Raw genomic sequence first — 14,937 nt, 5'->3', positions numbered from 1 at the left:
ATATACCTTGAAGACCGCGCTGACAGAAGAGGTGGTGGTGTTCTTTCGGGTATTAGAAAAACAGTATATTCTTGCGTTATCGACACAAAATCACCCCTTGAGGTAGTTCGGGTAGCACTCAAAACAAGCCCTACTAACGTTGTACTTGTAACTGCTACCGCTCTCCTGATGCCAAAAATTGCTTCCCATCTGAATTGCGGAAAAGTTTAATGACGCCATGAAGTTCTGCGACACTGAACATGTCTTTTTTTTGGAGACTTTAACATTCCGCAGATTGATTTGAACCTTTTATTCTGTCATTCTAGTACATCAACCGATTTTATCAGCCTAACTCTTGACTTTAATTTTATACAGGTAGTCAATAACAATCCCCTGGTAACAATATCTTAGTTTAAGTACTGGCGTCTGCTCCTAATACTGTCGTGGAAGTTCTTTACCATAGAGGTCCAAGGGACCACAGACTGCTTAATGTAACCCTTGATCTTCCATTATCTTGTTCCAGGAAAATTACCAAGAAAAGTCCTGACTATAACAAAGCCAACTGTGCTGAAGTCAACAAAAAAAAACACGAAATATACTCAGCCAGGTACTCTTGCCCTCCTTTAATTTCCGTTCGGGAGAGGACTACTGGGTGACAAAATGGCAGTCCTTATAAACCAATACATTCCACTAGTTTTAATATCAAACGACAAATATATTACCTTGTCCTCTGAGCCATTTAGCCAGTTGAGCAATAAAAAGAAACGCTTGTACAGAATAGCTAAACGCCCACGCACAGCCAGTGCTTGGGAGAAGTTTGACTATTTTTAGATGCGTAATGCCCACCTTTACGTTCTGCTAAGCTTAAATATTTCTAAACTGACCGGGATTACCCTTTAAAACCAATTCAAAAAATTCTTCCCTGAAATATCTCGAAATCGTGATGCGCAACCACATTAGTTTACATGATGTAATAGCCAGTGTTGTTCTGAGTTTAATACGTTTTCTCTCTCAATGTTTAGTGTGGAGTAGCAATCCACAGTATCTAACGTCCCAGATTATGATTACCAGTAGATGCAACCTATCGAAATTACGGCCAAAGGTATATCATGCCTGATAACCAAGCTGAACGTATTCAGCTCAGCTGTCGCCGAAAATATCTACTCCAAAGTAATTAAAAATACCATTGAAATAACAAGTAAAATTCTCTGCTATATTTTTCAACAATATGTACAGAATGGTAACATACCCAATGAATGAAAAATTGCCAGTCACGCCATTCTTCAAATCATAAAACAAGCTTGTACCCTAAAATTACCGTCCGATTTCGCTTACATAGATTTGCTCCAAACGTTTAGAGCACATCAAAGCTCCCCACATTTGCAACCACCTTGAGTCTAAACAGTTCTTTTTCCGCGACCAACACGAGTTCAGAGGAGCTTGGACATTTGAGACGCAACTGCTTGAATTCACGTCTGACCTTCACTCGTACAATCTTCAAACAGACTGCATTTTTCTGGACTTTTCGAAGGCGTTAGACCGTGTGCGCCATTCTGATTGATTGATTGTGGGGGTTTAACGCGCCGACGCAACGCAGGCGATGAGGCGCGCCGTAGTGGAGGGCTCCGGATTAATTTTGACCACCTGGGGATCTTTATCGTGCGCCGAAATCTCGTACACACGGGCGTTTTTGCTTTTCGCCTCCATCAGAAAAGCGGCCGCCGCGGCCGGGAATCGAACCCGCGACCTCGTGCTCAGCAGCGCAACGCCTTAGCCACTGAGCCACCGCGGCGGGTGTGCGCCATTCTCGCGTAATCTCAAATCTATCTGCTTTTCAATTAAACCCACTAACCTTATCTTGGCTTCGAAATTTTCTTTCCCTCCAGCAACAATTTACGATCACCGCTAATGATTCCTCGCCAATGTGTTATGTAACTTCCGGAGTGCCGCAAAGCAGCGTGCTCGCGCCACTGCGCTTTCTCATCGATATCGATGAGTTGTCAAATGGGGTTGCATCAATCATATGAATATTTGTCGACGACTGCATACTCTAACATCATATCAAATATGTTACGATCATTACGCACTGCAGAAACATCAACACCTACTTATCAAATGTTGTGAAACTTGGCAAATGGTACTGAACACTTCGAAATGTAAAACCTTCTGTTTGAGTCGTAAACGTGACACCGCCATTTTTTGTACCGTATAAATAACGAAGTACTCTCTCATGTTTGCACATACCAATATTATGGCATACACTTGAAACATATTCTTTTAAGGTACTCTCACATCACTAATATCTGTGCGAATGCCTCAAGATGACTGGGCTACCTACGTCGTAACCGACATTCTTCCCACGGTGACGTCCGTGAATGACCTTACAAAACTTTTGCTCGACCTAAACTCAAATTTTTCTCGCCAATCTGATCTCCCCACCAAAACTACTTAATTGACATGACCGACGCAGTCCAAATTAGGGCATCCCAATATATTTCTCGTAACTATGACTTCTGCTGCAGCATAACTCAACTTCAAAAGGATTATTGCCTTCAATTATTACCCACTCGCCCCAATATTTCTCTTTTATGCCGTTTTCGCAGATACGTAAACACCACTAAAATGACCACACTTCATATCGAACGAACCTACTACTTATCAACAAGACTACACAACCTGCTTAGGTTTTCGCGTATGTACGGTAAAACAAACTTTTGTAACGCATCCGCATTGCCTCAAGCCATCACGTTGTGGAATGATCTTCCCGATAACGTAGCTTCTGAAAAAAGGCTAACAACATACAACAAAACAAAATACAAAATCTGATACCAACCACAACAAAATACTCTTGCTCTTCAGTTGGTAACTTAAGGTTTCAGCACTTTGTTCTTAATTGCATACGACATTTTTGGTTCTCCGCGAAAGTTCTTTTGTGAATCATTCTGCCCAGTGATTTTTTTTTTCATTTTATCGGCAAAAGCATATCTGAATAAGCTGTTCAGATTTCCTGTAAGAGCTATGTTGACATTTCCCGTTTGTTGTGGCAGCTTCTTTTGTCAATGCCAGTTACAGATATTGTATATCTTTTGTAATGCTATGTGCCGTGAGTTGACATTTATGTGGTTCGGTTACTATATGCACTGCTTACTTATAGATGTTTAGTTCTGGTTTCCATGCTATTTTTCGCTTTTACTTTGTGGCTCGTTTTACGTATGTACTTGTGGTATTTTGCTGAACCGTTGTTAGCTTATTTACTCAATGCCCTATCCAAGGGCCTGTAGGGTAATTGTAAATAAATAAGTTCCTGAGAAAGCTTTTGATTTTCCTATACAACCTTCTTTGTGTCAAACATGACAGAGAGCGGATGGCTTCCGCAAACTGCTTTGCAGGAAAGTGACAACTTCGCACGTGATTTCATGCTGTGGCGAAGAAGCCTGGGAATTCTCTAGCCACAGCCTGCGTATCCGCGATGCCGCATTATTTGCATTCACAGCATCAGGAGCATTATTTTCCTTCACAGCAGCAATATTTCACTTCACAGCAGCAATATTTCACTTCACAGCCTTGCTACCCTCCCTCAGTTGGCTTTTTCAACCATGCAGATTTTCAAAACACTGCCTCGTTACAAGCTAGAGGCTCAAATGCTCCCCTGGCCCTAAACTTCCTTCCTGTGGAGCAAGAAATTTAGTGTTGAGAAATTAGGTGCAAAGACCAAAACTCTAAACCTCCTGCCTTTGAGAAACAACTACGGATGCCAGACTCAGTTGAGCGCCGATCGTTCAGTGACACTTACTTAACCAGTGATACGGATCTCTATACCTTCGCAGACACCCATCGTCGCTCAGTGCCATCTGCAGACTCCTTAGCCATAAGTCTGTTTTTATTTCGAGACACATTTTTATAAGCAGACACTGTTTTTATTTACAGACAGACACAGTTTACAGCCTTATTCACAAACGTCCGTCTCAGTTTCCGAGACACAGCAGAAGTGAGTGCAAATGTTCAGCACAAGACATAGTGCAAGTTAACAAAACACATGATTACGCAACGATTTACAAGTTGATCAGCCGATTTTACGAGAGTTACTGAGCTTGCTGGACTGCGTGCACATTCTTAGGGTATTCTGAACAGCTAGGGAATGAATCCGCAGTATATCAGTATATACACAATCCAAGGCAAGGCGGAGAACTTTAGAGCTTCACCAAAAGAACAGCCGATCTCAGAAATCAGTATTCTCTATAACCTCAGAAATCAACGTAGAGTCAGCCGAACATGGGCGCCACCTAGAACTGAAGTGGCTTCCTGCACATTTGGAATTTGGCGTAAACGTTGCACTGCTTATCCTCCATCACTCATCTTTTACCGTACGAAATAGACTGGACGTGGCTGCCGTCATATTTTGCACAGACAGCTCTTATTGTGGGGGTTCATTGTTTCTTTTAAACAGCAATTAGTCGCGAATTTTTAAGGCTTTGTGAAGCTTCTGGTGCGACTGATACTACGCTGTTTTTTGCCGAAATGATATACGAGGAAGTGTATCAAGGAAGCTAAACGCCCGTCTACTCAGAAAGGGAACCAGTGAGAATAACTTCTGATATACCTGTCACAGGCGCTGGACATTGAAACAAACATTCGAAAAGGTGCAGCAGTGAACGACAAGCTTTATGTTCGGAGTAGACTTACGCTTCCTATGCAAGAAAACATTGTACCATCGACAGAGCCACTTGTTGACCTGGAAAACAAAAATAGAAGGTTACAGTACCAACAATGTTGTGTGTTCCTTGATGAATGGGTGGAGCAGTGATTAGGGTTTTCTATGAAAACAAACATCTTTTCTATGTTTCCAATATTAGGTAGCTCCAAGAAACAAAAAGTGCTCCACCTTTGGCGTCTCTTAACTCCCTTTTCTAAGCAAAGAAATATCCTGATCATACAGTGATGCTATGAAAGCATTGGAGAATAGAAAGTGGAACTGATATTCCGCAACCACTATTGCCTGTCCCTACTGCAGCACGACTAAGTCTAGTAACCAGGCAAAGCGAAATCCCTGTTAGAACAATAAGAAGCATGGCTCCATTGTGTGGTGTCACTGCATATTTTATGTTGCGGATGAATGAAAGCTTGTGGACCGCTAAGAGGCGCTCAGTGCTTGTGTCGCTACAAGTGAACTCCACCTGCGGTTTTATATGCATTTCTATCAGGCCGAAAAGTAGGGAGGCGGTTTTTATGCACTAAACATTAAAAATGTCAAAAGATTGGTTTATTGTGTTTGTGCAATCAACTGCCAGCTGGGCACGTAGTTCACACATCATGCCAGTGAAACGCAAAGCCGCGTCTTTTTTTCTCTCTCATTATTACATGTATTACGCAACTGTCTCGTGTTCTTCTTGAGACCAGGTACCATTCCCTTTACACGTATGGTTTCTGGCGCCTGTGTCAATTCTAAGGACGCGAAAACTGAGGTGGGTAGTCACGACCGCTTTTTTTACCGATGGAAGCACAGCTATGTGTACAAATTCACAAGTTTGCTGGTCATCAGGCATTGGTTGAATCTATTTGCTTGGTTTTCATTCATGCGGATTCTGTAAAGAAACATGTTGATATCCACCACCAAGTATATAGGGCAGTTTTGTCCAGATTTGTCCTATTTTTCATTTTATTAAAACTATCGTCTCAGCACTGCATCCAAGTGGTGTTACTAGAAATCTCTTTTTAAAATCAAGCGCATTGCTTGGAAAATGGGTTTAAAGGAATTCATAATGAAGAGCCAGTAACGGACCAATCGCCGCTGATCAACGTCTTGTATTTGAATTCAGCACTATGACAAAAATTCCTTTTTGTTCTATCTACGATTAAGTAGAATAACGTTTCGATTTTAAAACACATTCTACCAGACAAGGTCATCGTGCTCAAGAACTATTATTTCGCACAAGAAGTTGGCTATATTTGCTCATTGCGCTAGAAACGTCGCAGGAAGTCGATAGTTGTATGCCACTGTTACCCCATAAATGCGTCTCTCTCCTCCCCCACCAAACGTTCACAGTTTTCGTACGCCGTCTCACTCATTCCAAGACAAATACTGTAGGGTTGCTTACAGTCAAATACATTTTAGCGCGTATGAATCCTCGCGCACCATCTACTTCATCCATACGCCACTGTGCGGCTTCTTGGAATGCCGCCACGAACACGACGCAACTGCACACGCGCTTTTTCTATTTTGCTTCAAACCTGTGTTGTACGAACGTAGTTCTCGAAAGTGTATCTCAAAAACCATGCAGGCAAGTATTTTTATTTTATGATATAATATGATTTTTAACCTGAGTTATGCAATGTATTCTTTTCACGAACAATGTTGACAAGTAGGAAGTGTTTTTTTCACATTGAGGTGCGCGTGAAGTGGAAATTTTTCCCAGAAGGAAGCTCTCGTTCAAGTATTATTTTACATTCGCTAGGGAAGGTAATTCGAGGGTAGAGCGACCGGCAAAAAAAAAACAGGCAGACCAAAATTATTTTCGTAAAATAAAGTCTTAGAAAATCAGTCTATATTATCACCTATATATCAGTCTAAGACTAACCTTAGACTAATACACTCAAACAGGGCTTCAGTTCATATGCGAATGCATTGCTCAGCATAGATTCTTATCGAGCAATATCTGGCGTCCTATATCAAAATATTAAGGCCTTTCTTTTATTTTTGTAATTTTTTTTTACTGCAGAATGCTGCTCGTGTCATGGTGTCTAGCTGTCACTAGAGCAGGTTTCCACAGAGAAAGCGCGACACGGCAGGACCAAAGTCTGTCATTAAGGCCACTGCTAGAAAAGCTTAGCTGTTAGCACAACAGATCTTAGTTCATTTACAGCGCCATGCTTTCATGCCCTGCGGCCGCCAGCTACTGCCTGACAGCACCATGTACTTGATGAATGGCGATTCATGCTTCCCTTCCTCGCCGACTTCATCAACTGAACGGTCAAACGCTGAACCAAGAGTGTATCAAGCATGACAAGCACCCGGGCAAGAGTGAAGGGGAAGCTCGGCACCAATTGAGGCAGTTTCGGCATTAGCTCGCGGGGCGCGATCGCAGTACCTTTGTGCGGTCCCGCAGCCGCTTCATCTGCAGGCACCACGGTCCGTAAACGTTTTGGGCCGATTGTACGTTTGCGTGCTTCCTTGGTGACTAAATTGTTGTCTTTCGGCTGTCATGCAATTCAGTCTGCGAGACGTTACTGTATCCCTTTTGTAGATTGGAGAATCTTTCCTGACCTTTTATATACCTTGCATCTTGCCGTCTGCCAGTTGTAAAATATTCTTTTGAGAGTTTGGAATGATGATTACAGTTTATTCGAGTATTCCGCTATGCAGAATCCAATGCAGAACTCTTTATTACGGCACTGGCAAACCCCTCAACTCTAAACTCTTGAAATCTTATTACATCCATTACATCATTCAGAAGGCCGCCATTTTTCCGTGCATCGGAAACGCTGTTTCTTGGATAAAAGCAGTTGGTTTTTAATGAAGAGGCACAAATTGTTAAACAAATCGCGTAGCATTCCAAACAGCATCAATAACAGTGGCAACTGCACAGTGATAACCTACATAATATGTCTGTTTCCGTAATGTGCTCCTGATCCATAGTTTTGCTTCAAAGCGCGAGAAAATATGCAATCTTGTCTCGTCATCGGCCAGAAACATATTCGTTCAAAACCAAACATGGCTGTGAAAGTACCTAAAGGAGAACGAAGTCTTGTCTAACGTGCAGAATTTAGACGTTTTTCGAAACTATAGCAGTGGGTGTCAACTGGGAGATGTTCTCATCGCACCTAACAATGTAATGTCCAACCGAGAATAAATAATAGTTGGTGTAATCACATTTCATCTGTATACGAAATGTTTTTTGCGACTTGTTCGCTCTATGCTACTAGGTCGTCTGCATCGGTGTGACATCGGTGCGACAAAGCAGCGCTGACATTATACTCAAACTTAACATAGCAGAATTCCTCACATTAGACACCCCAGACAAAAGTACCACTTTTTGGTGTTTTCAACTATCGTCATATGGACTTTCAAGACCATTGGCATAGAACAGTGTTGAAGCTAACAAGGTTCTTCAACATCTTCCAAATTTCTTCCTCACAGAGCAAATCCCAGAGCCAATCCACGTGACAAACAATTCAGCGAATACTACAGATTGGACGCTCACAACACCCCATAAACATTGAAAAGCGATTACGTACACAAGGAGTGCTCATTGATTTCACCAAGACCTTCGATTGCATGAATCACGAACGTTTCCCTTGCGGTATTCGGCGCGTAGAACTCTAATAAACCGTACCTTAACCGAAGACTGCACTAAGTAGAAATAAATGCCATCCGCTCGCAGACACAATGAATTCAAGCAGGTGTACCACAAGAAAGCATCCTAGGCCCTCTACATTTCAATGTTTACACAAATGATCTAGTAAATATGTACAGCAGCGCAAAATATTTAATTTACGCAGACGACGCCATGATGCTATTCACGCGAAATGATTTTCGTGGTTCTGCCTCAAACGCGAATGGGGTCTTAGAGGAACTCCGCCTGTAGTGTATCAACAAATCAAAGTTTATTTCAACATCAACATCAGGCGATACAGATGCTAACTCTAACAATGGTGTTAGAGGGCTAACTCTAACAATGGTGTTAGAGTTAGCCCCAAGAAAACGAAAGCAAAGCTGTTCCAACCAAAAAGAAAGGTATACTGTGCGTAGTGACATCTTGTTTTCTGTTTCTAAAATTTAGCTTGTGCAATGTGCTAAAGCACTGTGAGTTCTCTTGGACCATTGCATGTTATTGAATGACCATATCAATGTTCCAATAAGCAAACTCTACAAAACAGTCTGGCTTTTGTATACAGCCAAACATCTACGACGTAGTGTAAAAGATCTTATATATAAGACTCTTTTTTTGAAGTCTCAAAAATAATTGCTCTTGTGTTTGGCAAACCACTTCCGCAACAAACTTGCACCATTTCTTCTGTCTGCAAAAAAGAATGCGCGCGATAATTTTTTATATGAGTAACCACTCACCGTCCGAGCCATTGTTCAAAAAGCGGTCATTGCTGAAGCTACAGAATCTGCTCAACTACCTATTACAGTCTCGGTACCGTAAAAAGAAACAAAATTTGGCTCCAATCCACGCTGTGAAGGTGATTTGAACGCAAAGCTTTAAATGATAACCACAACAATTTCCCAAGCGACGTCACTTGAATTCACAAACGTGGCTCTACGACGAGTAAAACCAGAGTTTCTGCTAGCCATTACCTGGAATTCGCGGTGGCGGCCTCCCAAATGCAGCAGCGTCGGGCAAGGCCGGGCAAGAGCGGCGGACGCTGCCGGTGTAACCCGACCGCGCGTCGGCGGAAAGAACACGGGGAGGAGCGTCTTTCGAGACAGCGGAGGCTAGCCATCTTGATGTGCTAGGTCGGAGCTGTTCCACCGCTCGAGACAAGCACAGACACCGAAACAATTTTGCATGTGAGCTTTGTGATTCCCATTTGTATCAATTTAAACTTGTTACTTTATTAGGTTGAGAATTCCGAGAAATCTGAGTGAACTTTTACATTCGATAATTATCTGATCCAGTTGCTCCTTTCACATTTTGTAATACCTCTTAAAACAACCGAATTAGTATTCACGATTTTACAAAACGGAGTCCCATTTGTGCAAGCAGCGCTCAATGTGCTAGCTCGAGGCTGTTCCACCGCTCGACAGAAGCACAGACACCGAAACAATTTTGCATGTGAGCTTTGTGATTCCCATTTGTATCAATTTAAAATAGTTATTTTATTCGGTTGAGAATTCCGATAAATCTGTGTGAACTTTTATATTGGCTATTTCTCAGATCCAGACGCTCCTTTCAGGTTTTGTAATACCAATTAAAACATAACCGAATTAGTATTCACGAATTTACAAAACGGAGTCCCATTTGTGCAAGCAGCGCGCAAAAGATCACCTGCTTGTCGTGAACGCTGGGTAATAGCGCCGTAAAACCGCGCCATCTAAAATGTGTTCCCTGAGTAAAAAGCGCCCTACGCATCTCCAGCCGCTTTTGGAGTTTCTTGCCCCACACGCCACGAAAGACGCGTTGGCCGGTTGAGGTAGCAAGCTTTGATTTAAAAAGTCGCACCAGTTTTATCGCCATCTCGCAAACCTGAAAGCAAGCGTCCCAGCCTACAACACACAGTCACCGCAATTATGCCATGTACCCTGCCTAAGATCTATGGTACTCGAATGTAAAGCTTTGCTCTTCCCACCCCATAGAATAAATTTCACTTCAGTAGTAATGACGTGATATCCTTATAAACTCTACGCACGTAATTTCTGTCGTCACTCGACTTTACAGACGCCAACACTTTTCTTCTTAAAACGAAGCATTTTACTTATAGCCCAAAAGGGTTCTGTCGCGACCGTAGGTGTCATCAGAAGACTCCCGCAAGCAAATAAAAGAAGTTACCGGCAGCACCAGGAATCGAACCTGGAACGCATAGAGAAAGGGCGCGAGGGCCCATTTTCCTACCGATTGAGCCTGCCAAGCGGCAGGTCACATTTCGCTGTATTCCACCTGTCCAACCACAGCCTGGAAAGCCGAAAATTCCTCAGCACCCAAAAAAACCCTCCCGCTAAGGCTGAATCCAGAGAGCTGGCGTGAGCGCTAGAAAAAATGCCGGAACCCCGCTCAAGTCGTATTCCTAGGTAACGGCCTTGAGCATGGCTGTAAACAGCAGCAAGACTGATGCTAGGATCACGTGCAAAGGCTAGAACTTCAGCTGGACTACCTCCCCCGAAGAAACCTCTTTTAACTTCCCTAGTGCGCCCCTCAAAATCTGACACTACGGCGCAACCAAGTCTGCGATCTCAGGTAGCACACTTTGAAGACTTCCACGCCACCCGCAAATGACACTTCAACCAGTGAGCATATCTCTCATAGCCACAATCAGCACAACTCTAATGCAGTATTTACTCACGCCACTCTCGGTGGATTTCATCTGACCTTGGCCTGTTACAAACCCTCGACCAGAGAAGCCAGACGTTACGTCTGCACACTGGACCACGCAAAACCTGCACAAGCAGAACTTTTTGCTATCTGGGCAGGTTCGAGGGACAATACCGGGCCTTCCATCATATATACAGACTCATGTGATGCCCTACATAGTATTGAGGACCCAAAAACAGACGACGCCACTGCTCAAAGCATCCGCCAGATACTCCAGCACAAGCAGAGGAACGACGTTGACGGTAGGGTCACGTCGACGCCGAGACACGTCGGGGATCGCGGGGGTGGTAACGAGGTGGCACAAGGTCTTGCCTCCTCACAATCTGGAGTTTTACCTGTAAATCTCCACCCTGTACTTCATGGATCTCCCGACCTCCGTGACCACCCCTACACGGACTCACTGCCAGGCGGTCACTTCGAAATGGCGCGATTGCGATGCTACCTCCAGTTTCTTCACCGCGAGAGATTAAAAAGCATCACCCCTCCACAAATCATTAAGGATTTACCCCTGAGCCGACAGCAAGAAATATTTATCAACAAAGTACTTGCCAACATGGTTACTACACCCCATATCATCCATAAATGGCAGAAACTTTCTGACCGAAAGAAGGGCATTGGCACCGCTGCCCCCTGCACGTGTACCTTTGGTCACACTATGTGTGAAGCAAACATAGACCTTTTTGTTCTGCACTGCTCCGCTTTTGTTATTCATCCACTGAACCATAATGGTTTTTTGAAAATTCATATATAGAAGCGTTACACACGAACATTCTCGAAAATCCTCAACACCTTACCTTAGCCCAGTTTGGCGTTGCCAGTGGTTTATAGCGAGCGTGATTTATAGGGCGTCTACCTCCCTCCCTATTTTCCCTTTTCCCCCTCCAGCGACCTTTGGTCCTCACCTTCCCAATAAAAAAATTATCATCATCATTGATCCACCCGGCCAAAGTAAAACACAAGATGCGCAATAGTGTTATATGCTCACAGCCTAATCAGAAAAGTGCGGTGTCAATGTTCAAACTGGTCAACATTGTTGTACAAGACATTAGGCAAATATAAGGCAGCAAATCAATATAAAGTGATATTTTCGGTGTGCCTTTATTACAAATTTGTGGATGGCTGATTTTTGCGATAGCAAATGAAATACTACATAAGCGTCACAAAACCGTCGCCTGCGCCACCCCCTGGCGGCATTTAAAAAATCAAGCGAGAATAGGAACAAAAGGTCCCACTAAATGGCATCCGCGTTCCGCTTGGAACCGTCGTTAAGTAGGGCAACGTGGTTCTATAAACGTCGTGGTAGGGGCCTCAATTCACGCGCGTCTCCTCCGTGCGGCCGCGCTGGCGTCGAGACACCCAACTTAGAGCAGTTGAACGCGGTAAATTTAAATTGAGTTAAGCAAACCTCTAGCGTGTCATCTTGGGAGGAACGATACGGGAGAGGAACAGCACCAGAGTTGAGCAGAAAAGAGAATGGAGGCTTTACTTTGCGGGGCACCAGTCAAGTATCCTCTTTCTTCGACATTTTCAACGAAAAGAGCATATACGCGGTCATTGTTTTATAAGCCGTTCCTTATGCACAAGGAGTGGCGCATAGTTTTACCCTCCCGGGGATTTGAGTGGGCGTCGAAACGTGGAGCTACGATGGCGTGCGATTCTTGTCAACATCGCTGTGTCACCGGAGACGATTTGCTGTATCCTGGCTATAGATCGCTTTGCTGTAAAAAATGGCCGCGTCTCTGCTCCTTACGTTGCAAATGTCCACGAAAGTCGATAGGTGACTGGTGCCCCTGAGATGTGAATGCCTGCCTTCCCCCTCCCGCTCACCTCTCATGCTGTTCCTCTCCCGCCTCGTTCCTTGCAAGATAACAAGCTAGAGGATTGCTTAACTCAATTTAAATTTTCTGCGCTCCACGGCTCCAAGTCGGGTGTCTCGGCGCCAGCACTGCCGTACGGCGGAGACGCACGTGAATACACGCACGTTGTGGACGCCCCTACTACAACGTTTGTAGAACCACGTTGCCCTACTCCACGAGCGTTGCTAGCGGAACAGGCATCCCATCTAGTGGGGCTTTCCTTGCTATTCCCGTTTGATTTCTTTGTCATGTGTCAAGGGCACCCCCTGAGAGGGGGACGCATCACACCCCCGAAAAACAGGAAAGAAACGAGCAAAGGAACGGCCATTTGAAGTTCGCGCCAAGAGTGCGCCAATCAGCAAGCGCCAGCGCCGACGCACCGAGGAATCATAGGCAAAGGTGGCAGCACGCTGGTCGGCCAATCAGGGAAGGCCACACACGGGACAAGTGGCGAGATGGCCATATAAGGACAGGGAGGAAGCAAGAAGCCAATGGGAGTGCGCCACGGGAGAGCCCAGAGGTTTTAAAAGCGGGGCGCACAAATAGAAGAGGGAGGCGAAAAACCGAAGAAACCAGGAGGCGGCCGGAGCACGCGCGCTTCAACGAACGAGCCAGGGGGACGCGGCCAGGCCATCGACCACGCCATCCGAACCTGGGCGGGAGCGGGCCGACTTCGCATCGGCACCGTCATCCTAGGTGCACCACGAACCTGTGTCTTCGTGGCCCCAGCGGCATCGGTCGGGCACCAGCAGCTAGCGTCCACGCTCCGTCGACGTTCGTCTCTACGGCCCCGAAAGGTTACGTTCGGGCGGAGCCTACCTGGAACCTCCAGCGGCAGCGGCTACCAGGGGGTAGCCACTGAGGAAGCAGGCCGCCGAAGGGATGACCGCGCGCGTCGAACGCCGGCATCAATGACCTCCAGCGAGAGAGGCTACCAGGGGGTAGTTACAGAGGAAAGACGTGAGAACGCGCGGAGCCCACGCCGTCCAAGGAGTGACCGCGCGCATCGAACGCCGGCACCGAAGCTAGAAGACGACGGCTACCAGCGAGTCGTTGCCACGCAACGGGTACGACACGTCAGCGCCCACGACAGCGGGGTAGGCCAGTCCATTATAGGGACATAGTTGTAGAACACAACTGAGGAGGTGTGGTACAAGAGGAATTAATGAGAACTTGGTTAAGGAGTGGATTTATAGTGTACTTAGTTTAGGACGTGATTGTAGAGACTTTTGAGTTTTGATTTGGATTGTATATTGAGCTGTTGAGGTAGGGGTTTGTATGTGAGTTGTATTTTGGGATTGGTTATCGTTTGTGTGTAGTTTAAATATTGAGTGCTTTTCCTGAGGGTTTTTTTGTGTGCATTAAATGTATGTTGTTAAACACGTCAACGGCTTCCCTGTGTCGATTGCTCCGAGCTGGTAAAGACCACCCCACCATCCGTTCACGTGACAAATCATTGGCGAGCCTGCCAGGATTTATCCTCACCAAAGATATTTCCATCGGGCCCAGTCACGTGTCTTACCAGCTGCGAGAATGGATCTGGGAAAGCTGGTGTCGTTGTGCAGCTCATTAGGCTTAAGCAAGGAAGAGGCGATGGCTCTGTTGGACAAATTCTCGCGTGACGAAAACGAGAGGCTTGATAAGGAGAAGGAGGTGCTGGAAATGAAGTTGCGCTTGGCAGAGACAAGTGAACAGAGTTCTCGAATAGAGCTGGATACTACCTTGTCAGGAGAGGCGAAGCCGCGTTCAGGGAGCATATGCCCCAGGAAACGGAGCATATGTCCCGTTCTATGAAGATCGTGACGATTTGGACGCCTATTTGGAACGCTTTGAAAGAATAGCCTTCGGGCAGGGTTGGGAACGGAGTGAGTGGGCCACAGCCCTGAGCATGTGCTTGGTTGGCGAAGCATTGAGTGTGTTTGGTAGGATGCCCGCAGAGGAGTCAATGGACTATGATAAGGTGAAAGTAGCGTTGCTGCAGAGGTTCCGCCTTACCACGGAGGGCTTCCGCGAAAAGTTTCGAGCTTCCAAACCGGAAGACGCTGAGGCAGCCAAGAGTTTGTCGCGCGCCT

At 45.2% G+C, this 14,937-nt stretch overlaps 1 long non-coding RNA gene across 1 annotated transcript in view; it reads right to left on the bottom strand.

The window, feature by feature from the left end:
• The window catches only part of LOC144166098 (uncharacterized), a 55,257-nt gene that overhangs the window by 23,002 nt on the left and 17,318 nt on the right, over positions 1 to 14,937 (bottom strand). Inside the window, exon 2 of the long non-coding RNA XR_013321569.1 lies at positions 4,663 to 4,711. This is a non-coding gene — a long non-coding RNA (uncharacterized LOC144166098). The remainder of the gene's footprint in view (positions 1 to 4,662; positions 4,712 to 14,937) is intronic.

This window comes from Haemaphysalis longicornis, unplaced genomic scaffold, assembly GCF_048455015.1.
Source record: "Haemaphysalis longicornis isolate Haplotype H1 unplaced genomic scaffold, Haemaphysalis longicornis Haplotype H1 scaffold_16, whole genome shotgun sequence".
Lineage (NCBI taxonomy): Eukaryota > Metazoa > Arthropoda > Arachnida > Ixodida > Ixodidae > Haemaphysalis > Haemaphysalis longicornis.
This window is presented reverse-complemented; position numbering and strand designations above follow the sequence as displayed.